The 27659-nt window shown below is 36.5% G+C and overlaps 1 protein-coding gene and 1 long non-coding RNA gene across 4 annotated transcripts in view; one reads left to right on the top strand and one right to left on the bottom strand.

Moving 5' to 3' along the window:
• The window catches only part of CABCOCO1 (ciliary associated calcium binding coiled-coil 1), a 102973-nt gene that overhangs the window by 35103 nt on the left and 40211 nt on the right, over window positions 1–27659 (bottom strand). The gene's annotated exons all lie outside the window — the stretch shown is intronic.
• LOC149122000 (uncharacterized) overlaps window positions 1–27659 on the top strand; it is a 150526-nt gene that overhangs the window by 114012 nt on the left and 8855 nt on the right. Inside the window, exon 2 of the long non-coding RNA XR_016221617.1 lies at window positions 18199–18256. This is a non-coding gene — a long non-coding RNA (uncharacterized LOC149122000). The remainder of the gene's footprint in view (window positions 1–18198; window positions 18257–27659) is intronic.

The raw sequence follows: 27659 nt of genomic DNA, 5'->3' as shown, positions 1-27659 counted from the left end.
CAAGTTACACCCAGTTGCAGCAAAAGTTTCATATGCTGGTTTTCAGCCATATGTATATATCAGATTCACTATGGAGCTTTAAAAACCTAGAGATGCCAAGCCCTGCCCCAGATATATCGAATTAGAATTATGGTGGGGAGCTGTTAGTAGTTTGTTTCTAAGAGTACTACTCGTGAAACAGGTCCATGGTCAAGATTTGGATAGTGTCATATGGTAATCCCTTGTTAGAATTTCAGAAGCACATTATTTCAGAATTGTTAAGGGGAGGGACTATAGGAAAGAATTGAGTTAGAAGCCTGCATCTCTCCAATAATAATCCCTTGGATTATGGGCCATGTGATGTTCACTTTGTACCCGGCTTTGTGGGTTTCACCTTGGGTCCCTTTGAAGGAACCAATTTTCTCCCCTTAATTTTAGGCCAGATTTTATCTTTGCTTATAAATGGAGCTCCATTTACCAGGGTACCTCAAAAAGTTCATGGACAGATGGAATTAAAAGATAAGTTTATTTTGGTGCAATTTTTGTAAAACTCCATTCATAATATGCATTTTCTATGAACTTTCTGAAGATCTCTCATATTCTAGGCCTTGAGAAAATCTCATCCTTTTGGATTCTATTTAGAACACAGTAAAATAAGAATACTATAAGCATATTTTATTTAAAATTTTAAGGTTACTTTTAGGTTAGGTTGAGTTTCCCAATTATATTTCTAATCCAATCTGGTCTCACTAATTAAGCCATTTTTACTAAAGGAAACTAACACCATCCTTTACTTTGTTCTACATTTTCTCTTCTTATTTTTGTTTCTACTTTTAAGATTTTGTCCAACACTTCTAGTTTGGGTGAGCTTACTTTTAAATCTAATCAGAAAGAGCTCCACTTCTCTGGTTATGGAAGTTGCCAGTTATCTAATAATCTATAATTATAGGTATTTAAATTTTGAAAAACCAGTATGTTTCCCTTCCCATTTGCAGGAGACAGATTCAAGAGATTTATGTGAAGAGACAAAAAAAAAAAAATCCTTAGCATTTGTTATTGATATAGAATGTTGAAGACAGCTTTCTGGTTTTTCTCTTAACCCTTTTTAGTGTCACCTCGCTGTTCCCTCCCACCCTATACAATTCTTGTAGAAAGCCTTAATTAGAGGTTCTTTACACCTGCTTGATTTCCCATTTTAGAAGGAGGTGGGCTTTAGGGTTTGAGTACTTGGCAAGGCATCTTCCCCATTAGCAAATTAGAAAAAGCTGGGTAGTGTAGTTGTCACCTAGGAGAGGAAAACAGTAAATACAACAGAAATATTGGACACCTAAATCCACAAATTTGAGAATTTTGTATACATTGAAACCTAATTATAAACATGCACCAAGAGTGAAGAAGTTTTGGGGTAAATAGGAATATGGGTGCCTGTGTGAGTGTGTGTGTGTCACATATGATAAAGTTCATATTTCCATAGTGCTGAAACCAAGTATAAAAGGAGGTTGAAGACTGGGAGGAAAAATAAATGAACAAAATTATTTTAAAATATACCTAATAAATAGCATTAATTTATCTTCAGAAAAGATGAACTGAGGGAGAAAAGCTTGACAGTTTGAAAAGAGGTCACCTTTGCATATTTTTAAAATTAACATAAATAAGAGTATATTCTAAACTAAATTTTTGTTGTCTTTTTATCTTATTAAAAAATCAGAATCTTGACACTTCTATTTGGAAAAAAATTTTTTATGATACAAATGCAAGAATGTCTTAACAGAAGAATGTATCTTCTAGTTCAGGATTTCATATGTTCTTTCTTCTTCGTAGTAAAAAACAAGGAAAAATCCATTTCAATAAAATGATTAAGACATGTAAATGAAAAATGAAAAGCTGACATTTGTATTTTGAATTGCAAATATTCTGAACTGAGGATTTTTTTACATTTTAAAAGTAATTTAAGATCTAATTATAAAGAAAAAAACATTCTTTGTGACTTTAGTAATTCTGAATGTGATAGCTTTGCCACTTCATTTGAAAATCATTCTCATAGGTTCCAAAATGAAGTTTTAACCAAACCTCCACAGGAGGGCACCACAGTGTGACTCTGGCATCAGTCGCAATTGCAGCAACCCACTCTGTCCTTACCTACACTCTGGAATGAATGTCTAAAATAGTGAGTCCTTCTGAATTGGAAAATTCTATTTCCAAAATTCAAGATAGATGGATTTCAAATGTGGTAAATATTTCTTCTTTGGTAAAAAACAATTATAGATAATTTAATCTTTCTTTGAGGCATATATTCAACATAAAATATCATCTGAAAATACAGTAAATGGATAGGATGCACAGTCTGAATGAAGCAAAAATGTAAAAAGGTTAAAATTGAAAAAGAACAGAAATATTTTAGAACTATCAGGATAAGAAATCAAGCCCAAAATACATCACAACAGATAAATACATTTACTATTTATAAATAGTGTGTATAAATTATATTATTTACAAATGGTATATATTACTTATCATAGTATGTATATCTAGTTAGGTAGATGGCAGATAAGGTAATCAGTCTTGGTGAATACAGAAACAGAATCAAAGCATAAATACCAAAGTATTTCTAAACTGGTTCTTCTCATTACAATAAAGTTTCTAAAAACATTACTATGTTGATAAAGATAGAAATTTGGTCCAAATTAAGATTTTAAAAATGTTCCTTGCCCTAACTTTCAATTTCACTCATGCATTTGTTGTTCTCCAGCAGATAAAGTATTTTAATATTTTACTGGAGTTAAATAAATATAAAACTAATTGTAACCTTGGCAGTTGCCATGTGTCTTGCTTATTATTTTAAGGACTAACAGAGCCATGCAAGTCTAAGAAAGGAATACTGAATAGACAGTTTCATTTAATTTGAAAAGTAACAGGAACAGGGGTAATAGATATAGATTATATGGTTCCAATAACTGTTTATATAACAAATCTATTCTCAGTAAGGAAATTATTCATTTCGCTATAGTTTTGTTAAAAAATGCCAGTTGGGTAAATTCCAACAATGGAGGGAAAGACTGGTGAAAAGTTCTAGTAGACTATAGCAACAGGGCTGAAATTTGGCATAGCACATACTGTATTTACAGCAAATATTCAGTTTTAATGCTCTAGGAATTTATAGCTGAAACAAAATAATATAATCACAGTACAAATCTGACAGATTCCTGAACTTGCATCCTATATTAGAAATTAATGGCATCACATTTTTATACGAATGCAAAACACTTGCTAAAAGTACAGGAGTTCTTGAAACTTCTGATGGTTCACACCTTGGTTGAATAATTGCATTTGTTAGTAATTAAAATGCAAGTTCATCATCCCCTGGGGAATCAAGAGAGACTTAATTTAAATAGTCATCCTGTTAGCTCTTTAGGTCAATCATGAATTAAAAAACAGTAGATTTTAAAAAATCAAAAAAGAATTTATGATTTGTATAACCTGCTTACACAAAATAAAATTACTTTTAAATATCATTGTCACATAAATTTGACAAATTGCATATATTCTGATACTTGTATAATGGAACCATATATAATCCAAGTTTTCTTTTGCTTTTTAATCTGATTCTAGGTAACTAAAAAAATGAGGTTCCTTATTGTTTATATTTTAAAAGAGACAAATTACAATCAAATGAATTGACATCAGTAACTTAAAATAATGCAACTTCTGTCATCTGTCTAAAGGATGAGGCAATTTTTTCTGGATTTAATTGTCATTATGAGATACTAAAAGATCTCTCTCTCCCCCCCAAAAAAAGATTTTGTTTGGGAAAATATTCCCTTTCTCTCTCCTTCCCCTTTACCAATTTCCTTCCACTACTTCCTTTTTAAAATCTTTTTATACATCAAGAAAATATACCATTAGATTTTCACAAAATATAATGTCAAAATAAAAGCAGATTTGGATAGGTAAAATGCTCCATTTCTTAAACTCTAATAAGAAAATTTGCTACAGAAATCTATTCAATTTTGAAATTTGACTCCTCTAAAATAAATCAATATTTTGAGGGTCAACTATTATTATTTCTGTCCAAAATGTCCTATTTGAGGGGTGTTCAAAATGGTCACGGAACATGTGTGTTATGAAAAAAATATGCATGGACTTTGAAAGTTTTGAGCACCAAAATCAAACCTATCTTTTAACGCCATTTTTCCAATAATTCTTTGAAATGTCCTTGCACAAGAAAAGGCATAAGGTGAAACATGACATGAGGTGAGTGCTATTAATCTGAACGGTACAATGGGGACAAAAGGAATATAACAGATTTTATAAAGGCTCATCCTTGAGTGAAGGAAATGTCACAGTTATGTAACAAAACCCTACAGAAATAGGAGCCTGAGCTCATGGAGGCAGCTTCTTCCCATGGCTCATATGAACTTTCCAGTGTTTCATGAATCAGACTTAGATTTTTAAAATATTAGATCAAATTTTGGTCAAAGAGTTTTTATTTTACTATCTTCTTTTGAAATGGCCTCAAATTTACATGTAAATTACAGAAATAATGTATAATATGACTGTATAGCCATTGAGAATATATTGCAGGTTAATACTGCATTGTCATACTTTTGTATGCATTTCTTAAGTATGACGATACTCTCCCATATAACCAAAAAACCCATTAAAATACACTTTTATCTAATATTGAAATATGATCCCAGACTCCAATAAAATTTACTAACTATCTCAATAAGTCCAGGATCTAATTTAGGAGCATGGGTTGCACTGAAATTTTTCTTCAGTCTCTTTCACTTTACAAGAATTCCTCAGTCTTTTCTTATTTTTCTTGATGTTACCACTAAGTGCTAGAATAGTTATTTTTTTAGAATACTCCTCATTGGGTTTGTCTGATGTTTCCTCATAATTCACACATTTTTTAGAGAAATACAACCAAAGTAATGTTGTGTTCTTCTCATTACAGTTTATCAGGAGGCAAAAATGATAATTTGTATTATTTCTTATATTATCAATGATTATTACTTGCATAAGATAGTACCTGACAAATTTCTCCCCTGTGAGGTTAAGTATTCAGTATATTATACTTATTAATTAAAAAGCAATTACTAACAATTCTACAGGAAGATACACTGAGACTACATACATATTCAGTTCCTTATCAAACTTACACTTATCATGTTTAGCACTCTTGGATCACTCACTCCTAAAGGAATTATTATGACAGTTACCAAAGAATAATGTGCTAATTGCATTATTCCTTGTGGATATATTAGTAGCCATTCTACTAGTGTGTTCTTCTTCTATATATTTATTTTTAACAATTGAGTATTTATAACTATAGTGCCTCATGGATATGTATTTTACTCAAATAGTTACAATCTGTTACTATCGAAATTTATTTTGGTTTTCAAATTGGCTAGTAGAAGATGCTTCAAGCTAGATCCTCTGTCTTTGGACAAGATCCCATCATTCTTCACATGTTTCTTTATTTTCTGGCATAACATATTCTAGATCTACGTAATTATTTTCTTTCTCCAAACCCAAAAGCCAGCCATTTCTCAAGGGGCTCTAGTTTTCTTTTATCAGGCAATGGTATTTAGAAACCAAGAACTGGGTGTTAAGTGTGCTCATTGTTTTAGATGGAACTTATCATTTCATCTTATTTTATTGTAGTAAGAACACTAAATAAATCTTTAAACAGTATTATACCAGAGACCTCAAGAACATATTCATCTTTCTTGGCTGAAACTTTATACCCCTGGATCAGTCACCTCCCATTTCCCCTTCTTGCCAACCCCTGGCAACTACCATTCTACTCGCTGACTCTGTGAACTGAATACCTCAGGTATTTCATATAGAAGGAATCAGGCAGTATTTGCCTTTCTTCTTTTCTTTTATATTTATTTTTTAAAGAAGTATTTATTTTGTTCAAAGTTAGAGAGAGGGAGAGAGAGGAAGAGAGAGAGAGAGAGATCTTGAATCTGCTAGTTAACTCCCCATGGATTCAATGGCCAGGGCTGGGCCAGGCTGAAGCCAGGGAACAGGAGCTTCATCCAGGTCTCCCACATGGGTGGCAGGGGCCAAGCACTTGGGCCATCTTCTGTTTCTTTTCCCAGGCCATTAACAAGGCGCTGGATTGGCAGTAGAGCAGCTGGGACACGAACCAGCACCTATATGGGATGCTAGCACCACAGGCAGTGGCTTTACATGCTATTCCACAATGCTGACCTCAGATTTATTTTTTATTTGAAAGCAGAGTTACAAAGAGAAGTGGAGAGACAGACAGACAGACACACACACACACACACACACACACTGAGACACAGAGAGCAGAGAGCGCGAGATCTTCCATCAGCTGGTTCACTTCCCAAGTAGCTAAAATAGCTGGGGCTGGGTGAGGCTGAAGCCAGGAGCCAGGAGCGTCAGCTGGGTTTCCCACATGGGTGGCAGGGCCTCATATACTTGGGCCATGCTCTTGCTTTCCCAGGGCCATTAACAAGGGAGCTGTATGGGAAGTGGAGCAGACAGGACTTGAACTCAGGAAACAGCTTAACTTGCTGTGCCACAACAGTGGCCCCAGGAAAGATATTTTTATTGTCAAACATCTCTGGATGACAGCCTAAGTGTTAAAGGCCTTATGCAGAAGCACAAGTAGGAACAAACTCGATCACTGAAAAGAAAACAATAAAAATAGAAAAGCCAACAACACATAAGAACACTGGCAGAACTAAAAGAAACAAAAGAAACCAGAAAGATACAATAGCCACATCTTTAGATGCATTTAATAGCATCATGAAACAAAGGACAGTTCCAAGTGTATTTAGTCCTATGACATTAGAGTTTAAAAATACTGCTGTGTGTGACCCACAGATTTTAAGGCTCTAGAAATAAATTTAAAACCAATTCTGTAACAGATGCTAATGTAAATGATGCTTACAGGCATTGATAAAACACACTTTGCCTTCCTTCTACTAACATATTCCATAATTATACTGTGACTTAAATAGTTTATATATAGAGAGATGAATGTGGAACAGGAGAAAAGTGTTCCTACATTAGCATTCAGAGTAAGTAATTCAAACATCTAATTGTTCCAGCCAAGGAATATTTTAAAATATTACCAGTTAGGTGTTCAAAATTATTTTGACTTACTTCTTATTGAGTCATGCTGATCATTTGCAAAATTAGAAAATATTCTTGATTGATATAGATGCGCATCACAGAAAATACAGAAAAGGAATAAATGACACCAGGAAAACATTTCTGCTTTTCTTTTGTTCTAATACATGCAAAAATCACTTTTTAAACTGAAAAGCTATTTGAAGAGTTATGGATGAAAACAGATATTTCTAGTTTTTAATTTTTTTACTAGAGAGAAATGCTGTATATAAGGGGTTTGATTGTACATTCTTCTGACTCTAAAGCTTTTTTAGATGCATATTAACTGACTTGAAAGCATTTACATCTTTCTTTAATATTCTGAGAACACTGGAGAAAATCTTACTTCAATCTAAATTATTCTTGAGATTTTAGGTGGTCATTTATCCTTGTGTTTGGGACTCCTGTGTCCCACTAAAGAGTGTCTGGTTTCCAGCGCTACTCTCTATTCCAACTTCAAATTGGTATGGACTCTGGGAGGTAGCAATAACGGTTCCAAGAACTGGGTTACTACCACCTGTGTAGGAGACCTGGAATGAGTTCACTGCGTCTGTTTAACCCCAGGTCCAGCCCTAGCTGGGCATTGTGGGCATTTGGGGGTTGAGCAAGTAGAAAGGAGTTCTTTCTGTCTATCACTATGTGTCTCTTAAACATAAAATGTAAAAAATAATATAAAAATAATGTAAAAAATATCTTGAAATTTATGCAGTGCACAAATTATGACCCTTTTGCTTTGTAACTGAAATGATTTTAAAATGTAAGAGCTTTGAAAATTCTGGTTTTATTAATATGGGTATAAAGATCGACTCAGCTGAATATCTATTTACTGAGTACTTCTTTATGGTAAGATCTGTCGGAGAATCAAATAAATAAGAAATGGCCCTAACATCAAGAATTTTATAATATTAGAGCAGGTGATAACTTAAAGGTTGCATTTTGTCTCTTATAATTACATAAATGGCATAAATGAAAGATGTGGGAGTAAAAGGAGGCCACCCAGTTCTGGGAAATCATACATGGCTCTGTGCACAACAGTATTTCCTATTATCTGTGTGGATTTTTTTCCTCCAAATGTAAGTTTTGTTTAGATTTACTCTTTGGCTAAAGGTATTTCTAGAGATTTAAAAAATTTTCAACCAGCTTTTATTGTGTTATTTATTTATATATATGTTTTTCATTTCTAATTTTAATGCATTATGTTTATTACATATTATTTCTTTTTATTTATTTATTTATTTTTGACAGGCAGAGTGGACAGTGAGAGAGAGAGAGACAGAGAGAAAGGTCTTCCTTTGCTGTTGGTTCACCCTCCAATGGCCGGTGCGGCCGGTGCGGCCAGCGTGCTGTGGCCGGCGCACTGCGCTGATCCGATAGCAGGAGCCAGGTGCCTATCCTGGTCTCCCATGGGGTGCAGGGCCCAAGCACTTGGGCCATCCTCCACTGCACTCCCTGGCCACAGCAGAGAGCTGGCCTGGAAGAGGGGCAACCGGGACAGAATCCGGCGCCCCGACCGGGACTAGAACCCGGTGTGCCGGCACCGCAAGGTGGAGGATTAGCCTAGTGAGCCGCGGCGCCGGCCATATTATTTCTAATACAGAAATTTATCAAAGTTTATTTCATTGACTAAAATATTACTTAAAATCCTGATTGCTGCTTAAAATGGTGGTGTTTTTTTCCCCTCCCTGTGGGTAGTAGATGAAATACTGTGTGTGTGTGCATGTGTGTTTATCACGTTAATGCCCACCAAAGACCATTCACTGTGGAAGAATGAAACAAACAAGTAGACAAAATGGCCCAGTTCATTGACATAAAGTAGCTTTTGTCATTAGCCTTCTCAGGACTGACCCTTTGTGCTCTATGTGAAATGCTTTCATGGGTAATTCTTACTCCAGAACTCCCCAATGGATTGAAATTTTGTAGTCTACTGTCTGCATTACCATGTTCAACATCTTGTTCTAATTCCATTTATTTCTCCTATCCTTTACAGGTATTGATCCTTAAAAGAGATTTTTATACTCAAACTTCATCTTAGCTTCTGATTATGGGAAAACCAGCTTGTGACAATGAATTCTACAGGATACTGCCCTTTTTTTTATTTTTGACAGACAGAGTGGTCAGTGAGAGAGAGAGAGAGAGACAGAGAGACAGAGAGAAAGGTCTTCCTTTGCCGTTGGTTCACCCTCCAATGGCTGCTGCTGCCGGTGCGCTGCGGCCGGCGCATCATGCTGATCCGAAGGCAGGAGCCAGGTGCTTCCCCTGGTCTCCCATGGGATGCAGGGTCCAAGCACTTGGGCCATCCTCCACTGCACTCCCTGGCCACAGCAGAGAGCTGGACTGGAAGAGGGGCAACCGGGACAGAATCTGGTGCCCCAACCAGGACTAGAACCCGGTGTGCCGGCGCCGCAGGTGGAGGATTAGCCTAGTGAGCCGCAGCGCCGGCCCAGGATACTGCCCTTTTTAGCCCTGTACTTCCAGCTGGACTTAGCCAATGGATCCAAAAGCAGAGGAAAGTGAAAGGACAAAATGAAGCAAATGTCAAGTTTTTATTACCCCATTTCCTACTGCTTTATTATGATTCTGTACTATGCTGCATACCTCTGGGACCTTAGTTCTAGTTTTGTGGTTCCTCTTTCCAGGATTCCTTCATGTATTAGACTCTAGTAAATAGATTACCCCTTCCTTTGTTCTTTAGGTTTGGGGTAATATACTAGTGAGAAAAGGTTAGATCTGCTACTATAAAATAACTACTCCCAAATATCAGGTATTTATAATCATAAAAATTATTTATTATTCCTGGTACATACCCACTGTACATTAGTTTGTTTCTACTTCCTGATGTCCAGTCTGGGCGATGAAGAAGCACAACAGACTTCAAAAACTTCTCTCTATCCATGTAATGACACTTCAACTCAGGTAAATGTTCAAGTATGACTTCATGGGGGCAGGGAATGAATCTCCCCAAGAAGTAGAAGAGGATGACAGTCCAACCAAGGGAATCAATGCCTTCTTGTTTGCTATGCTTGCGTGTGAGAGCTTTTCCCACTCCTATGAATTATTACCTTTTTCTGAGTGTGCTGTTTCATACCAAGAATTTTGATTTATACTGTGGTGCTGAGTGTTTCAGTATCACTTCCCGCAAACACTAAGCAAAGTTTCCTTGAGAAATTATAATAATTACATTGTTTTATAGCTTGCTAGTTGTTCAGCCTAAGTTTTATGTTCAATTGAACTTAATACTCTTCAACTGCTTGGCTTGATATTGGTTGAGTGTGTCGTCCAAAGGTTTATGTGCTACAAGTCTGGTCCCCACTGTGATAGTTTTGAGGGGAGAGGCCTGGTGCCAGGTGATTAGGTCATGAGGCATCACCTTCAGAAGAGATTAATGTACTTGGTAGTTCTCTTTTGCAGAACCCAATGAGCACATGAGAGAGCAGGCCATTAGCATGCAGCTGTTTGCTTTTCTGCTGTGATGCCCCAAGGGGGCCGTCACAGAAACCAATGCACTTTACAGTCACTAGAATCATGAGCCAAAGATGTCTTTTGCTTTATAAAGTACCCAGCCTCGAGCATTTTGTTATAGCAATACAAAACAAACTAAGACACCAATCATCTCTCTTCCTGTGAATTTCCCATTCCTCTTGTTTTTGCTTAGTTTAATGTTTGTATTGGCTACACTGTGTTGACAAGGTTTATCAGAAAAGCTACATGAATATGTGGGAGATATGCTTCCTCAAATTTTGAATATTTGAGATTATGTCCTATTGTGTGGACATTTAAATACCAATTCGATTTAGTACGATTCTACAGTCACATTTCTTTTCTCCCAAAACTTTGTTGACATTGTTCCACAATCTTCTTGCTTCTAAAGATCCTAACAAGTAGTCTCAAGTTTGTGTTTTGTTTTACCTCCTCCTTTGTTGGTGATGTTTTGCAGGGTGGTGGGAGACAGGGGTGGCAAGGCTTGGATGCTTCAACACTGCAGTGAAGTTCAATATCTCAGAATCTGTCATTCTACACCTTTGTTTTTCTAGGACAGTAATTCCTTTTGTTCTTCAGATCCTGTCTTCTTTCACCTCAGAAATGTTATTGAATTATATTTTTTGGTAATTTCTTTTTTTAGTCCATCCATTTTGCTGTTTACTTCAGAGACAAAGATCTATGTATGTCAGACCCCTGGGATCCCCTGTTTCTCTGTATTTTTCTTCATGTTTCTTATGTGATTTTATAAAGTTTGTTTTTCATGTCATGGGCTGGCTTTTCTGCAATGTTGTTTCTCTTCCTCACTATTTTCAAATACAGTAAAGTCTTTCAATGCCCTTATTTTTCTCTCTTTATGATATCAGTTGCCTTTTAAATAAAATTTTGTCTAATTTTTTCTTTAGACATTGCAAGTATTTCCTTTAATTTCTTTGGGGGCTCAAAGAATAACTATTTAATTTTTTTTTCTCTAGAGTAAATCTTGACTTTGTTTATCCTTAGTGAGTCTATTTTTTTTCTTTCCTTTCCTTCACCTTCCCTCCTTCCATTCTCTTCTTATCTCATTCCTTTTTCCTCCTTGTTTTCTTTTTCTACTCCCCTTTTCTTTCTTCCTCCTCCTTTTCCTTTTTTTCTTTCTTTTTTTTTGCTAAAATTATCTGATTTTTTAAAAAAACTACTTATTTATTTTTAGTTGAGATGATCTCTTCCCCATTATATATCCCCCAGTTCGGTAAGAGGAATCTGAAAGTACATGCCTCAAAACAATACACACTTCTAACACAGAAAACTGGCCTCCAGTGTAGAGTTTTCAAAAATTTTTCTGAAAAACAGAGAAAGGAGACTCTCTCTTAACATATAGCTTAATGTTTGACTCAAAATAACCTTGACTACGCTCCAAGGTAACTATGACAAGGAATGGCAGATAGAAATGACAAGAGTGCTGTTTGGAGAAGTCATTTCCCACCCACTGGCAAGCTTTTCTCAATAGCAGTGAAAAAGCAGACCCTATGCTGAATATTTTTAAACTTTTTCAAAGACAATAAACAGACAAACAAAAGTTAGAGGGCACTCTTAGGTTTTCCATCATGTTTCATCTGTGATTATATTTTCATAAACGGGAGAGAGTTGAAGTTTAGCCTCCACTGTCCTCTCTCTATATAAAGGTTTTCTTTGGAGTTTACAGCATAGGCCTAATCTTTCTTAATTTAAGTTGGAAATGAAAGAAGGTACTTTGGTAAACATGCCCTATGTCACTACCTTTCCAAGAAGTTAATTATAATTTTTGTAATTCGTTTTTTTAAGACTCAGGAAAGCAATGATCAAACAATGTTTGGTTTAACCTACAGGAAGTCAGGACCTTATTAATACTTCCTGAAATGCTGAAGCATTCAGAAATAAATTATTTTACTCCATTTTTAAATGTACCCAAAAGGTGATTTATTTAACCTAATGACTTTCTGTAAAATTAATGAAGTGTTTTCAAAGCATATTTATGAAATGAAAAGTAATTGATGAAAGTTCTCATTTGGTAATTTTGTAGATGTTTTATTATGAATTGGAAATCAATTTCTAGTCACCTAGAATATATAGGCATTGGGTAGAAATGGACATATTTTTAGTGAGAAATACACTTCATCATTTAATCAAATTTGTTTTTATGATAAGAGTAACAAACTGTGAGAACTGGTAAAGCAATATATGCATCAATACCTTTCACTAAATGTACTGAGAGTGACTTTTCACAATTAATTGTTGAATATTTTATTTTAAATTTGGTTGTTTAAACATTGGACTACTTTGTGGGCTGAAATGACAACCAATTGGTTGGCTGTCCTGAAGTAGTCCAATTTCTGCCATGTGACCCTCCCTTTGGAAATTAAAACACAGAAATGTGCACGAACACACATGCTCACATACACACCCAGACTCTGACCTTTGCTACATGTTTAAACAATAATATCTTCATGGAAATATATGCTTATTTTTATACCTTTTTAAAAAAAATGAACTGTGGTTGCTTTTCATAAATACTTCATAGCTATTTAAATCTAAACTTAGTTGATTGAACGTTTTCTAGTAAATTGACTACTTTTGGATTGAAACGAACACCTTGATTGGTTGCCATGACACTGCACAGTCCTAATCCTGTCTTTTGACCTTGGCTTTGGAAATTAAAACACCTACACAAATCATCATATTTATGGACACAAATACACACCCAAACTCTGACCTTTGCTTCATGTCAAAACTAATAATCTCTTTATGGAAAATCATGCTGATTTCATGGCAAAAAGGAGACTGATTTCATTATTTTATTCCCACTACACTGTAAGAAGAAATTTCCCGTGTTAAAACTCAGTAAAGTTCTCATTAATACATCAAATACTTTCACAATCAAGTATGAAAATGGCTTTAGATTGTTTATTATACCAAGTTTGAACCACAATGGCAAGCATCCAGTCAGAGTTTGTCACCATCTGGCCTATCTTACTAATTAGATTATATTTTCTAATAATCACCAATACATAGCCTGATCAAGATGTGTACTCTGTTCCCTATTATTGGGTGAAAATGTTGTAATTGTTTTAGCCTCCATCCTCTTGCTTGGACCTTTAGTAGTTTCTGCTTTCTCAAATACGGAATATTCTTTGTTAACCTTTCTAAATTCTACCTATCTTTAAAGGCTCACCTCAATTCCTTTTTTTTTTTTTTTTTTTTTTTTTTTTTTTTTTTTTTTTTTTTTTTTTATTTTTGACAGGCAGAGTGGACAGTGAGAGAGAGAGACAGAGAGAGAAAGGTCTTCCTTTTGCCGCTGGTTCACCCTCCAATGGCCGCCGCTGCAGCCGGCGCACCGCGCTGATCCTGGCAGGAGCCAGGAGCCAGGTGCTTTTTCCTGGTCTCCCATGGGGTGCAGGGCCCAAGCACCTGGGCCATCCTCCACTGCACTCCCTGGCCATAGCAGAGAGCTGGCCTGGAAGAGGGGCAACCGGGACAGAATCCGGCGCCCCAACCGGGACTAGAACCCGGTGTGCCGGCGCCGCAAGGTGGAGGATTAGCCTATTGAGCCACGGCGCCGGCTCTCACCTCAATTCCTAAGTCTTCCAACAAAAATTGATTTTGTTGTTATATTCCACCACTTTCATGATCTTGCTTTTTTAAACCAAAGCTGTCCTATTAGTTGCTTAAATACTCAATTTTATTTTTTCAAATACATTGTATAATTTTCTGATATCATGTAACATACTACACTCATTTTTTAAACAGTCATAAAGCATAGTACAAAATACACACTACATTTTTGTTGTTAAGTAAAAGTTTCAGAAAAATTGTGCTATTACCTCTAGGTAGAAAACAATTTAAAACTAAAGTAACATTAGTTTTTCTTTTCCTGTATGGGCAGTTGAAGATTTTAATATTACATTAAAAATTAAACTAAATGAATTTGAAGCCTTCAAACTTTAAATTTCCAGAAAAAAATGATGTATTTATTTAAATAAAGAATTCATAAAATGGACAGGACTTAATATTGATATGGAAAGAGCAAATTCTAATTCAGAAGAAAGATTTTTTTACAGGCAGAGTGGACAGTGAGAGAGAGAGACAGAGAGAAAGGTCTTCCTTTGCCTTTGGTTCACCCTCCAATGGCCGCCGTGGCTGGTGCGCTGCAGCCGGCGCACCGCGCTGATCCGATGGCAGGAGCCAGGTACTTCTCCTGGTCTCCCTTGGGGTGCAGGGCCCAAGCACTTGGACCATCCTCCACTGCACTCCCTGGCCACAGCAGAGAGCTGGCCTGGAAGAGGGGCAACCGGGACAGAATCCGGCGCCCCGACCCGGACTAGAACCCAGGGTGCCGGTGCCGTTAGGCGGAGGATTAGCCTATTGAGCCGCAGCGCTGGCTCAAAGTACTTTCTTAGGAATGTGCCGAGGGCTTGACTCCCCTCACCATGCAGCCAACTTACATTAGAATTTCAGATGTCTTAGAGCTGTTCAGGGTTCCATAGGGTAATTTTTTTCTGGCTCTTTTATTTATTTTGTTCTTCGCTCCTGGCTTACTCCGCCCCCCCCCCCCCCCCCATTTCTTCACAACCTTGAGGATGTTAGAAGGATGAAGTGCTCAGAACTGTGCCTGACCCACAGTTAGGATTTCAGTAAGTGGCAGTGATTATGTTATTTTCTTTTCCTTTCCTTTTTCTCCTTTATGATTCCTCCGCCTTTTCGCCCCTCCCAGTATAGGCCTGGTAAAGTACACACACGCACATTATTTAGTATCACTTTGCCTACCTCTATCTAAAAACATATGATTGAGTCTAAGCCAGAAAGTAGCCAGCCGAACAACCTCAGAAGCACCTCCAATCAACCTATTAGAAAGCTTGGATTTTATTCCAATCTTTACTTAATAAATGTTTATTAAGCATCTCATAAATGCAAAGTTACGTGGAGGAGGCACATATCATGCAGAAATGAATCCTGCTAATTTTCTACAGTATGAATTTCTTATTTCAGTAACTAGGAATAAATGTCATTTAAAATGTAGAAGAGATAAGATTTATATAAATAATTCAAGGTTGAAAGTTAAAAGTGCCCCAAGAAAGGTAGAGATAAAATGAGAGTTCACAGGGGGAAATAGAAGAGCTATTTTCAGTTTAGGGGGTTAATAATTCATAAAAGAGAGAGAATCTGAACTGAACTTTGATGATAGAGGTGGTTTTGAACAAGTTTAAATTTGAGGATGCTTGGAAGATGTAATGCAATATGGATGACTGCAAAATTCTCTATCACTTCTCCAATGGAAAGATGGAGTTTATTTCTGCACCACTTGAATCCTAACCCTAACCCTGACCCTGACCCTAACCCTAACCCTAACCCTAACCCTAACCCTAACCCTAACCCTAATCCTGTTTTAATTATTACCATGTGGTTGAAGTGACACTGTGTCAGTTCTGGACCCAAACTCTTTAAGAGGTTGGCAGCTTCCACTTCCTCTCTCTTGAATCCTCACTTTTGGGATCCAAACATCACGGTATAAATGAAGTCAAGCTAGCTATAGGAAAGACCACCTCCAGGGACCATATCAAAAGAGATCGGCTGATAACTGATTTTTGTTTGCATTTTCTTGATGACAAATAAAGTTGGACACAAATTTTCTTTGGTTATATTTGTTGGTGAGGTGTATATTTAAATTTTCACCCACTTAAAAATTCTAGTTTATCTGCCTTATATCTTGTTGATTTGTAGTTCTTTATCTATGTGGATGTCCTTTTGGGTGCACAAGAGGGAACTTCAAAAAGTTCTTGCAAAAATGTAATTAAAAGACGTTTTAGTGCAACATTTTTTGTAATTGAATATTTTGTGACAAACGTTTTCTCCTAGTTACTCAAAGTTTTGTCCCTTTGTTGAAAAGATGTCCTTAATATTAATGTAGAAAAACTATCAACTTTTTCTTTCATAGTTTGTGGATGTTTCATAGTTTGCTGACCTGTTCAGGTCATGATGGCTTTTTTTCTATGCTATCTTCTATAAACTTAAATGGTTTGTGTTCACATTTAGATCCATAATTCAACTGGATTGGAAATTTTTATATTGTGCATCAAGAATCCAGATTCCTTATGGAGTATTCACTTCATTTAAAGTTATATTTGTATATTGGTCATTTATTTAATGACTGAGAAAAATCTGTGAAATCCAGTAATAATTTTTCTGTAGATTCTTTTGTGTTATACACATACAATTATGTGAAATGTGGAAAATGAGATTTATTTGAGACTAGAGAGAGTGAGAGAAGCAGAGAGAGGGAGAGAGAGAGAGGGAGAGGGAGAGAGAGAGAGAATTTTCCATCTGCTGATTCACTTTCCAAAAGCTAGCAACAGCCAGGGCTGGGTGAGGCTGAAGCCAGGAGCCAGGAACTCATTCTGGGTCTCCCATGTGAACGGCAAGGACACAAGTACTTGAGCCATTCCCTACTCCCTCTCAGGGTGTGCATTAGTTGGAAGCTGGAATGAAGGGTGCAGCAAGGACATAAATACAGGCACTCCAAAAGGAGTAAGGGTATAAAGGGATGGCTTAGCTGCTGAGCCAAATGACCAGTGAGTTTCATATCTTACATTTCCAGTTTCATGCTCTTAATATTTTCCTGCCTTATTGCATTGGCTAGGATTGCCAGTGTATATTAGAAATAACTAGTGATAGCAGACATCCTCACTTCCATTCTCATGAGGAGAGATTTGAATATTTGAACATTGTGATGTTTGCTATAGGTGATTGTAGATACTTTTAATTTTTAATTACATTAAGGAATTTTTCTTCTGTTCTAGGCTAGCTAAGAGATTTTATAATAATTGTGAGATTTATGAAATTATTGTTCTGTTTCTAATGAGAAAGTGATATAATTTCTGATCATTAGGTACTGTAGTAAATTGCAGATTGATTCTCAAATATTAAATAAATCTTGCTTTCATGAAATAAACTTACCTTGCTCTCCTTTTTATACACTATTGGATTATATTTCTTAAAATTTTCTTTAGGAACTTTGCAAATATGTTCATAAGGGAGCTGTGTCAAAAGTTTTCCTTTCTTATAATATCTGTCAGATTTTGGTAGTACAGTTATGTTGATCTTTTTGAAAACTCTGGAAAGATTCATGTAAGAACAATTTTATTTTATTTTTCCTGAGCATGAAGCAATGTGGACTTGGAAATTGCTTTGTGGAAAAAATTTTAACTTAATTTAACTTAATTTAATTTATTTGATATAGAGCTATTAGAATTTTCCAAGCTTTATCATTTTGACCAAGTGCAAAAATTTGGATACAGTATTGTTCATATTATCTTTTTAATGTCTGTATGATCTTCAGAGAGATGTCTCAATTTATTACTGACATAGAATTTTCTAACTTATCTCTCTTTTTATTTTTAAAACCTTATCAGGAAAACATCAGTTTCATTCATGTTTCTAAAGAATCACTTCATTATTTTGTTTTCTCTATGCAATGTATATTCTATTTCATTAATTTCTGCTCTTTCACATTCTTTTCTCTTTAGTTTATTTTCACATATTTTAATATGTATTTCTCTAACTTTGTTTCTGCCTCAGGAGTTCTGGATCTTCTGCCAGCATCCATGAAACAATGACACAATGGCCTGTACTGCAGGTAAAACCTCAGACCTTTCACAGTTCTTGTCAATAACTACTTATTATACTCTGTACATTTGTAAAAATTTTAATGCTATCATCTCTCTCATTGATGATACTGATAATTTTGTCTTCTGTATATTTTCTCCTGTTTAATTTTGGTAGAGATGTATCAAATTTATTGCTTTTTTTAAGCTCTATTTTTAGTTTTTTAAAGCTCTTTCATTTGTTTTCTTCAGGTTAATTTGTGCTTAATCTTCTCTTCTTTGCTAGTTTCTTATGGTAGAAGTTGAGGTCAGTGCTATAAATATCCCAGTATTGTTTAGCTTTATCACATATAGTAGTTTTCACTTTAATTCCATCCAAAATATTTTTTAAAAATTCCTTAAAAATTTTTTTCATCCATAGATTATTGGGACTGTGTTATATAGTTTATACACATTTGAGATTTTCTATTACTAACTTATGACTTAACTGAGATCAAAAAGCATACTTGTGCTGGTGCCACAGTTCACTAGGCTAATCCTCCACCTGCGGCGCCAGCACCCAGGGTTCTAGTACCGGTTGGGGAGCCAGATTTCTGTCCTGGTTGCTCCTCTTCCAGTCCAGCTCTCTGCTGTGGCCCCGGAAGGCAGTGGGGGATGGCCCAAGTGCTTGGGTCCTGCACCCGCATGGGAGACCAGAACAAGTACCTGGCTCCTGGCTTCAGACCAGTGCAGTGCGCCGGCTGCAGCGCTCCGGCCGCAGTGGCCATTGGAGGGTGAACCAACGGCAAAGGAAGACTTTTCTCTCTGTCTCTCTCTCTCACTGTCCACTCTGCCTGTCAAAAAAAAAAAAAAAAAATACACACACAAAAGATCACTAAAAAAAATCATCCTAAATGGTAACTAGGCAAATTTCTTCTTGTTTCTGGCCAATCAATGCACTATGTTCTTAAATCATTGTGTCTACATTTTGAGATTAAAAAATTTAAATTTACAAGTTATGTAAAATGGTTATTTTATGAAGTCACTCATGCTTTAATTAATGTCCTTCCATCTCTTAATTCATCTTATAATTTTGAAATGACAAGTGGAGCTTATGTTACCACAAACATTTCCTTTAATCTGAAAAATGTGTTTTTTGAGAAGTCATTCTACACAAATAAGACTATAAATAAAGCTTCTTTTTCTAAATCAGTTTAAATTTATTGAACTTTCATAGTAATATAGGGCTGGAGACTTAAGAAAAAAATGAGAGAAATGAAGGGAAACAGCATTGAATTATTGTCAATATATATACTTTTTTTCCCAATTCGAAGGGGAAAAAATTAGATCCATAGTGATTTAAATGACTTAAAAAAAACTTTATACTTTTTTCTTTTTGTTTTTAGTGATTTAGTGGTTACTGGCGTCTTTTAGAATGTAAAATGTGTTTGTTTAAAGTTACGGATTTTGTGAATTTGTGTAAAAGCACTATGCATTTACTGTGAAATTTTAACTCAGTTTTTATGACTGTGGCATAAAGCTAATAAAACTATCCAAATATTGTAGCCATGATTTAATGAAAGGTGACTATCTTAAACTGACTTAATTCCAAATGTCTGGCCTTATTTTAATTTAATGGCTCTGTGTTTAAGCAATAATCTAATTTTAAGCTTTTTGTTTATTCCAAGTAAAGTCAAACAATATGTGCATTTGTTCAGAACAATCTTTGGGTGACACTTGAGTTGATGTATCCCATTAGAAATGATTCAGGGAGCCTCTTTCAGTAACCTATCCAAACTGCTTCTTTTTAGGATTTGTAGAAATGAAAGGGATAAAATTAACTATATAGCTCTCTTATTCAAAATTTAACTGTTGAATGTGAATATTTTCCATATTTACTCATTTTGGATTTATTGCAATCACTTTCAGAAGTGGGACCCCTTCCAAATTCTTAGAGCATTCTAACCATAAAAGGAATAAAAATATTTTGCAATCCCATGGGCAGTAATTTGATATTTAGAAATTTTTTTTAAAAAAGCAATGAATAGAGCATAAGCTTTCAAAATTAGAACTCCATGCATGGTCCAACATGGACATTTATTTCAGTGTTTATAATGTGTTGAATTTTTGAAATACAAATTGAACAAGAGAAAAGGAAATAAATATACGAAGCACTCTCTATTTTCCTGATATTGTAGTTGTTACCTAGGTTACTTCTTGATAGGAGGTAGCCATGATCTAACCTTCTAAATTTCATGTTGACACTGAATCCCCCATGTATGGCATTAAGAAGTGGGGTCTTTGGAAGATGATTAGGTTGTTGGGACAGAGCTCTTAAGAGTAGGATTAGTGCCCTTAATAAAGAGCTTTTCGGGAGTTAGTTTGCCCCTTCCCTAAAGAGAAGAAACCATGAGAAAGTACCAGCTATGAAGCAAAGGGTGAGCGTCCCTGGACACTGAATCTGCTGGTGCTCTCATCTTTTTTTTTTAATTAATTAATTTATTTGAAAAGCAGAGTTACAGAGAGAGAGAGAGAAAGAGAGAGAGAAGTAGAGATAGAGATCTTTTATCTGTGAGTTCACTCCCTAAATGGTTGGGGTTGGGCTAATCTGAAGCCAAGATCCAGGAGCTTCCTCTAGGTCTCCCTAGGGATATGGTTAGGGATGTGGTCTCCTAGGGATCTGGTTAGGAAATGGCTAAGTAGGTTTTACAGTTTCATCTCCCTGAACTGTCAGAATCCTTCCTCTCCATTATTCTGGGGAAATTCTAGCACATCAACCTAACTGACTGTAGGCTATGACTGAATTCAGCATTTAGTTAGCCAGCCCATTAGTGCCACTCCTGGGTGCTTAAGTCCTATGATCAAATCCCAAGTTCTAAGTAAGCATATCCACATTGACACATTCAGACTGCTCTACCTCCTACTTAACCCTCTTCTGTCAACTGTCTTCAGTCAACCCTGTCCTCAGTGCTCCATCTCAGCCCCCAGACTCAACATCGATTCCTTCCCTATACACTGGACACCACATGCATATGTGAAGAACCCAATTCAGGAGCCCGTTTTGAGGATCAGTTCTCCAAGGCCACTCCTGGTATCAGATACTATAAAGCAGGGTTCTAAATGAAGCTGGTTAGTAGAGTGGAATTCAATAAAGAAATTGTTTACAAAGGTGCAGGTGGATTTGGTGGACAGTTAGTGGTGATGGTGCAGCACCCTATCTGTTATTTTCCTTAGGGTAAAAGGGAAAGAGCAATGTCCAGAACACCAAAAAACAACTGAATCGACAGGAGAGGAACTCTAGCCTACTGTACAGGATGCCCCCAACAGTCAGGGACCCCATAGGAAAGGAGCTGGCCTCACTATTTTCCAACTCAAGCCCCTGGCACTGCTGAAATCTGAATGTTCCCATTTCATTGGTGGTTTCCATTTACATCGAGTTTCTTCGGCATAAAGTGAGGGTGGAAAAGGATAGAAATAGAACTAGAGTGTCAAACAGAAGACATGCAAGCAACTGGCCAAATATTTAATGTAGGACTGTTTAGTTATTTAAAGTATATATCCGAAAAAAAGCTCTCTTCAATTGTAATTGCTTTCACCTAGATAACTAATTATGTTGACGAGGTGACTGCATTCATTTTGTAAAAACAGAACACTTAACTATTCAGAACTTCTGCCAGTGAGTTTATTTGAAGGACTGTTTCAAGTTTGGAAAAATTTACATTTATATCAGTTATGCTTATTTGCATTTAATGATCATATTATTTCAAAAATTCATAATTTAATAAGGAAACATGAACTGTTTTCCTTTCTCTTTAATTTAATACATAGTATAGCATCTGTGTTTTCATAAAATATATAAACTGGGACACATATATTTGTTATCCATATAAAAAAGAACATCATGGAGTTCTTGGGTAAAAATAAATTGAAAAGATTGCAAAAATGATGAATAATTCAAAATAACTTTATCACAATATTATTTATATCACACTTTATTCTGTTAGAATGCATGTTTGGAAGGTAATAAAGTTAAACCATGTCCTGTTTTGTTTGTGTTTTAACTATTGAACCTTTTGTGGATAATCAATATTGTGATGTGCTGCTTCACCTAAAAGAGGTCTAAACATTCTCATTCAAGGCTCCTTTTTGCATCTTGAAGAATTAATCAAGATTTTTTTCAGAGGGAGTTTGAGACAACGGTTAAGGATGTCAATATTAATCCTAGTTTCATGTCTTTAAAATGTGATTGAAAGTGGTGCCTATCTCGTACATTTGTGTGACGATACATGTGTTAATACTAAAAGTGCCTAGATACCACCTGACATAGAGCAAATGCTCAACTGAGCTTGCCTTTGTCCAACACTTTTGCCTAGTTAAAATGTCACCCCTAGACTCTACTCAAAGATAATTAGCTCAGAGTAGACTTCTTTGATACAGTGATTCCAGGATTAGAGAAACCCAGTACCTCTCTTTATAGTAATCTGTAGTTTTCTTTACCGTTTGATTTCAATTATATATCAGTGGGCTCACTAACATATGTCCATTTCTCTTGCTGGGCTGTTAGCCTTATGAGTAACTATGCTTGTTTGGCTCAGCAATGCCACACAATAGCAGTAAAAGTAAAACTTGTACATGAACGTACCGCCTGAATAGCAGTCAGTTCCCAGAGCACTTACAATGTTGCCAGGCATCCTGCATTTTCTCAGTAAATATCTTAATAATCAGGGGGCAACTGACATTGACCTGGAGATTACAGGCAACATCTAGAATGGAAAATGCATTTAGAAAACAGAGATCTTGATCCTAGGATAATTCCTTAGGGCAAAGTACTTGAGTTTTTAACTGTGCTGCAGCTTTGTCCAATTGGAATTAGAATGTACGTGTGTTCCTGTTCCAGAAGTCAGTGTGTTAAGCCCAATATCTTCCTGGCTCAGGCACCAGATGCAGTGTTATAACTATCAGTAGCTTAGCTTCTGCACTTACGCATTTTTCTCTATAACTTTAGTCTGAGTTGTTAAGAAAATATTTTTCCAATGGATGATTTTTTTATTTGCACAAGTCAAAATAAATTGAAATTTAGTTATTCTATGAAGAAATATTTACCAAGTACCTATTATGTGCAATGGCTTGAGAGATGAGACATCGATGGTGGAGAATTGGATTTTTTTAATGGAATTTCAGGGGCTTCTCTGTGAGTAAAGAGAGTCGAGTAGGCCAAGTAGGGGTATGTGGGAGCAACCAGACACAAGGCAGGAGAAAATGAAGGACTGTTAAAGAAGGAGGCATTTAGAGGGTGATTAAAATGTAGTTCCAAAGAGGGGGATTTTTGTTGGTGTTGTGAATAGGAAATGCATTAACTATCTGGTGCTACCTAACAAATTACCCCAAATGTGTCAGTTTACAACAATAGTTAGAAACATTCTAGTCTGTGTCTCAGGAACCTGACAATGCTTTATCTGGTGGGTTCTGGCTCAGAGACTTGTGGAAATTGCAGTCTTCCTGTCAGACTGAAGCCATATCAAGGCTTAACTAAGGGAAGGTTCTCTTCTGAATTGATTCATGACACTGGATCGATGGGTCTCAGGATCTCTCCAGTGGTCTCTTGAGAGGCTCCTTAGTGTCCTCATGACATAGCTGCTGGCATCTCCCAATGCCAACGATCCAAGAGAGACAGCAAGAAAGTAACCAAGGGGAGAGTGTTTGGTGCAGCAGTTAAGATTCTATCTGGGACGCCTGCATCCTGTATCAGAGTGTCTGACTCATGTTCTGGCTCCTCAGCTTCTGATCAAGCTTCCAGGTAATGCATGTCCTGAGAAACAACAGGTGATGGCTCAAGTACTGGGGGAGATGCAGGTAGAGTTCCAGGCTCCTGGCTTCAGCCTGGCGCAGCCCTACTTGCTGTGAACCAGCAGACAGAAAAATCCTTCTTAGTCTATCTGCCTTTCTAATAAAGTGAAAAATAAATAAATATATATATTAAAAAAAATAAAAACAACAACCAATGTGGAAGCTACAGTTTTTTTTTTTATTAATATTCTAACCTTGGTTGGGACATGTCATCACTTCCACAATATTCTATCTACTAGAAGCAAGACAGTAAGCTCAGCCCACTGTCAAGGAAAGGCAATGTAAACTCTACCTTTTTTTTTTTTTTGACAGGCAGATCTAGACAGTGAGAGAGAAAGAAACAGAGAGAAAGGTCTTCCTTCTGTTGGTTCACCCCCCAATGGCCACTACAGCCAGCACACTGCACTGATCTGAAGCCAGGAGCCAGGTGCTTCCTCCTGGCCTCCCATGCAGGTGCAGGGCCCAAGCACTTGGGCCATCCTCCACTGCCTTCCCGGGCCACAGCAGAGAGCTGGACTGGAAGAGGAGCAACCAGGACAGAATCCGGCGCCCCAACCGGGACTAGAACGCTGGGTACCGGCGCCACAGGTGGAGGATTAGCCTAGTGAGCCGCGCTGGCAAACTACCTTTTCAAGGAAAGTACTAAAGGATTTGTGCACATGTTTTTAAAACCAGCCGAAAAAAGGAAGACCTTTCTCTCTCTCTCTCTCTCTCTCTCTCTCTCTCTCTCTCTCTTTCTCTCTCACTAACTCTGCCTGTCAAAAAAAAAAAAAAAAGGACACTTGGTCAGAGGAATATCCAGACTTCTGTGGATGCCCTTTGTATAATTTCTTGGCTGACCTTATAAAGAAAGAGATTCAAAAATTGGCATTTCCTTCAATCTCCTAGGGATAAACTGTGTATGTGTGTGTGTTTCAAAAGGCAGAGGCAAAGGCAGGTGTTTGACACAGTGTTTAAGACACCACTTGGGCTGCTTGTATCTCTTATCATAGTGCCTGAGTTCACCTTTCTGCTCTGTCTCTGATTCCACTTTCCTGCTGATGTATATATTAACAGGCAACAGCTGATGGACAAGTATCTGGTTCCCTGCCACCCAAGTGAGAGACTTGGATTGAGTTCTGGGTTCCTGGCTTCAGTTTTGGCTGTGTGGAGCATTTGAGGAGTGAATCAAGGGATGGCAGATCTCCTGTCTGTCTCTGTCTCTCCCTCAGTCTGCCCTTCAACTAAAAATAAATTTAATAAAAAGTTAGAGGCAGGACTCAGGTTACATATAAAGGAACACTGTAAAGCAAGATGCCTTAGTTCAAATCAGAACAGTGGTCTGTAGGAGGAAGGATTCATCATAGTCTATGAAAGTCAGGAAAGGCCACTGGGAAGAAATATGTTTCAATAGATTAAGAATGTTAACGCACATGTGATATTTATTTAATATATTTTTGCTTTTAACTGAGAAAAATGATAATTAAGGTCATATTTTCAGTCTTTAAGTGAAGCAATATATTTGTATTTATTTGTTAGCTGCAAGTATCTTTTCTTTTTTCCCATCTAAAATACTTGATCTCTTTAAGTGAAAGTCTCTAATTCTTTAAGTGACTGTGTATTGAATAAGGTAGAAAAATATTTCTATCATTTTGGTTCTGAGAAGAGAGAAAGAGAATGAATATGTCACCATCACTATTGGTGCATTTATATTATACTGTGTGTACCAGGCATGCAAATATTGAAATAAGAGAAAGTAGGTTGCAGTTCCTATCGAAATTCTTATTAGTCCAAAAGCTGTGCTCTGGGAGCTATGAAACTCCATATTCATCAGTTAAACTTGCCACTGCTGCCATGGTCATTAGCACTCCAGGCAAACGGAAGAAAAAAGGCAACTTAAAAAAAAGCAAACTCAAAACCATCTACCTCATCTACCCTTATATTATTTCCTTGATCAAACACAGAGTTATTTTGCCACAGAGAACTTTGTTGTTTTTTTTCCTCTTCCCTCCTATAGTGTCAACAGTGCTGATGCAGCTGCATCATTTGCATAGAAAGTTGCCAGATTCTGTAGTCAGAATATCAATAAGGTGGCCTCTTTCTAAGCATGTTTATTCTCTCTTGATTGACTCTTCACTTGCATGGTTTTCTGCACAATGCATACTTACTTGCATATTCTCAGCCATCTGTCAAACACTCACCAGGCCATAAGGGTGGCCTAGTAATCAAACTTGAAACATTGGAATGTGGTCCAATACTACAGAAATGTGACCAAAATCCTTTTAAAGAGAGTAATCAATAAAAATACATTACCCCTGAGTCTTTCTTGACTTACATTTGATTACATTTATTAACTTGTAAGTCTGCATTTGCCAAGATAGAGCTGGCTATATACTTCTGGCAAATGACTTCCTAGTTATAAACAACTATATTTCTCTCTCCACTCCAACTATAGCAGTCCAACATAATTTCCAGCCTGTAGAAAGGAATCCATTTTGTCACTCTATTAGTTATGTTACCCAAACTAAGACTGGCTTATCATAAATTTTGGATTTTACTAATGCGAAGAACATTTGGAAGTATAATCATGGGAAGAAGAGGACAAAATAGTTTAAACTGTCCTCGAAAATCCTAGAAAAATCTGGAACACATCATCTAGCTTAATGTCCCATCCAATGCTTTAAACAACTTTACAAAATTTCACCAAAAATCACATTGCTAAACTCGAAATATGTTCAATGAAGATACAACATACTTCCTCTCGATTCAATTCCATGAAATGTATTAAGTGCTGCATATTTGCCAGGACCTGTACTAAGTCAGAGTTGGTAGTGTAACAGTGAGGAATTCATGAGCCTCTGCCTTGCCATATCCCTCCCATTTCTGTATACATCTATTATTTAGAAAGTGATTGTGTTTACTTAATCAAAAAAATCTCCTCCCAGAAGATCCACTGGTCTTTAGTCTGCCATCTGGGGGTTATGAAGACAACATAAATCAATCTCCCTCCCTCCCTCCCCCTTTTTAATCCTGTCAGTGTCTTACATTTGAAGGCAGCTGGCATATCTACCCTGAATATTTTCTTCTTTGGTTCTAAAAAGTTCAAGGGACTACCCTTTGAACATATTTTGATTTCAAAATGTCTCTTTTCAAACATGGGTTACTGAACTTGATCTTACTTAGGCAAGTCTGGACATCCCAGAAAGGACTGAAAAGATCATGTTGTCTTTGAACCAGAAGTTCGGATTACTAGGGGATTCTTTGGGTGTGGAATCATAGAGTGGAGACATGTTGATTGTCTTAGGCTCCATGCCTTGCCTCACATCCTGCCATCTTTGGGCAAGGTAGTATCTTACATAGTAGAGCAAATTCCTGTAAACAGAGTCCTTGTTTTGTATGTCTTACTGTGATCATCCTGGATATTTTTTATGATTTGTACAACTCATGAATAATAAGATGCTCATCCTCAAGTAACAATTAAATCTTCATTTGCAACAGAGCCCTTTTCTTTAAGGAAAAATACTGCCTAATCACATAAACATGAAATGCATCTCTTCAAAAATAAAACAGACATTTTCATAATGTTATGCAATCTTCTAAAGTTAAATAGGCAAGAAAAAAGAAATATTG

The sequence above is a fragment of the Oryctolagus cuniculus genome, chromosome 15, assembly GCF_051225735.1.
Source record: "Oryctolagus cuniculus isolate XC-2025 breed Fujian yellow rabbit chromosome 15, ASM5122573v1, whole genome shotgun sequence".
Taxonomy (NCBI): domain Eukaryota; kingdom Metazoa; phylum Chordata; class Mammalia; order Lagomorpha; family Leporidae; genus Oryctolagus; species Oryctolagus cuniculus.
The sequence above is the reverse complement of the archived record's forward strand: the minus strand, read 5'-3'. Positions and strand labels throughout refer to the sequence as shown.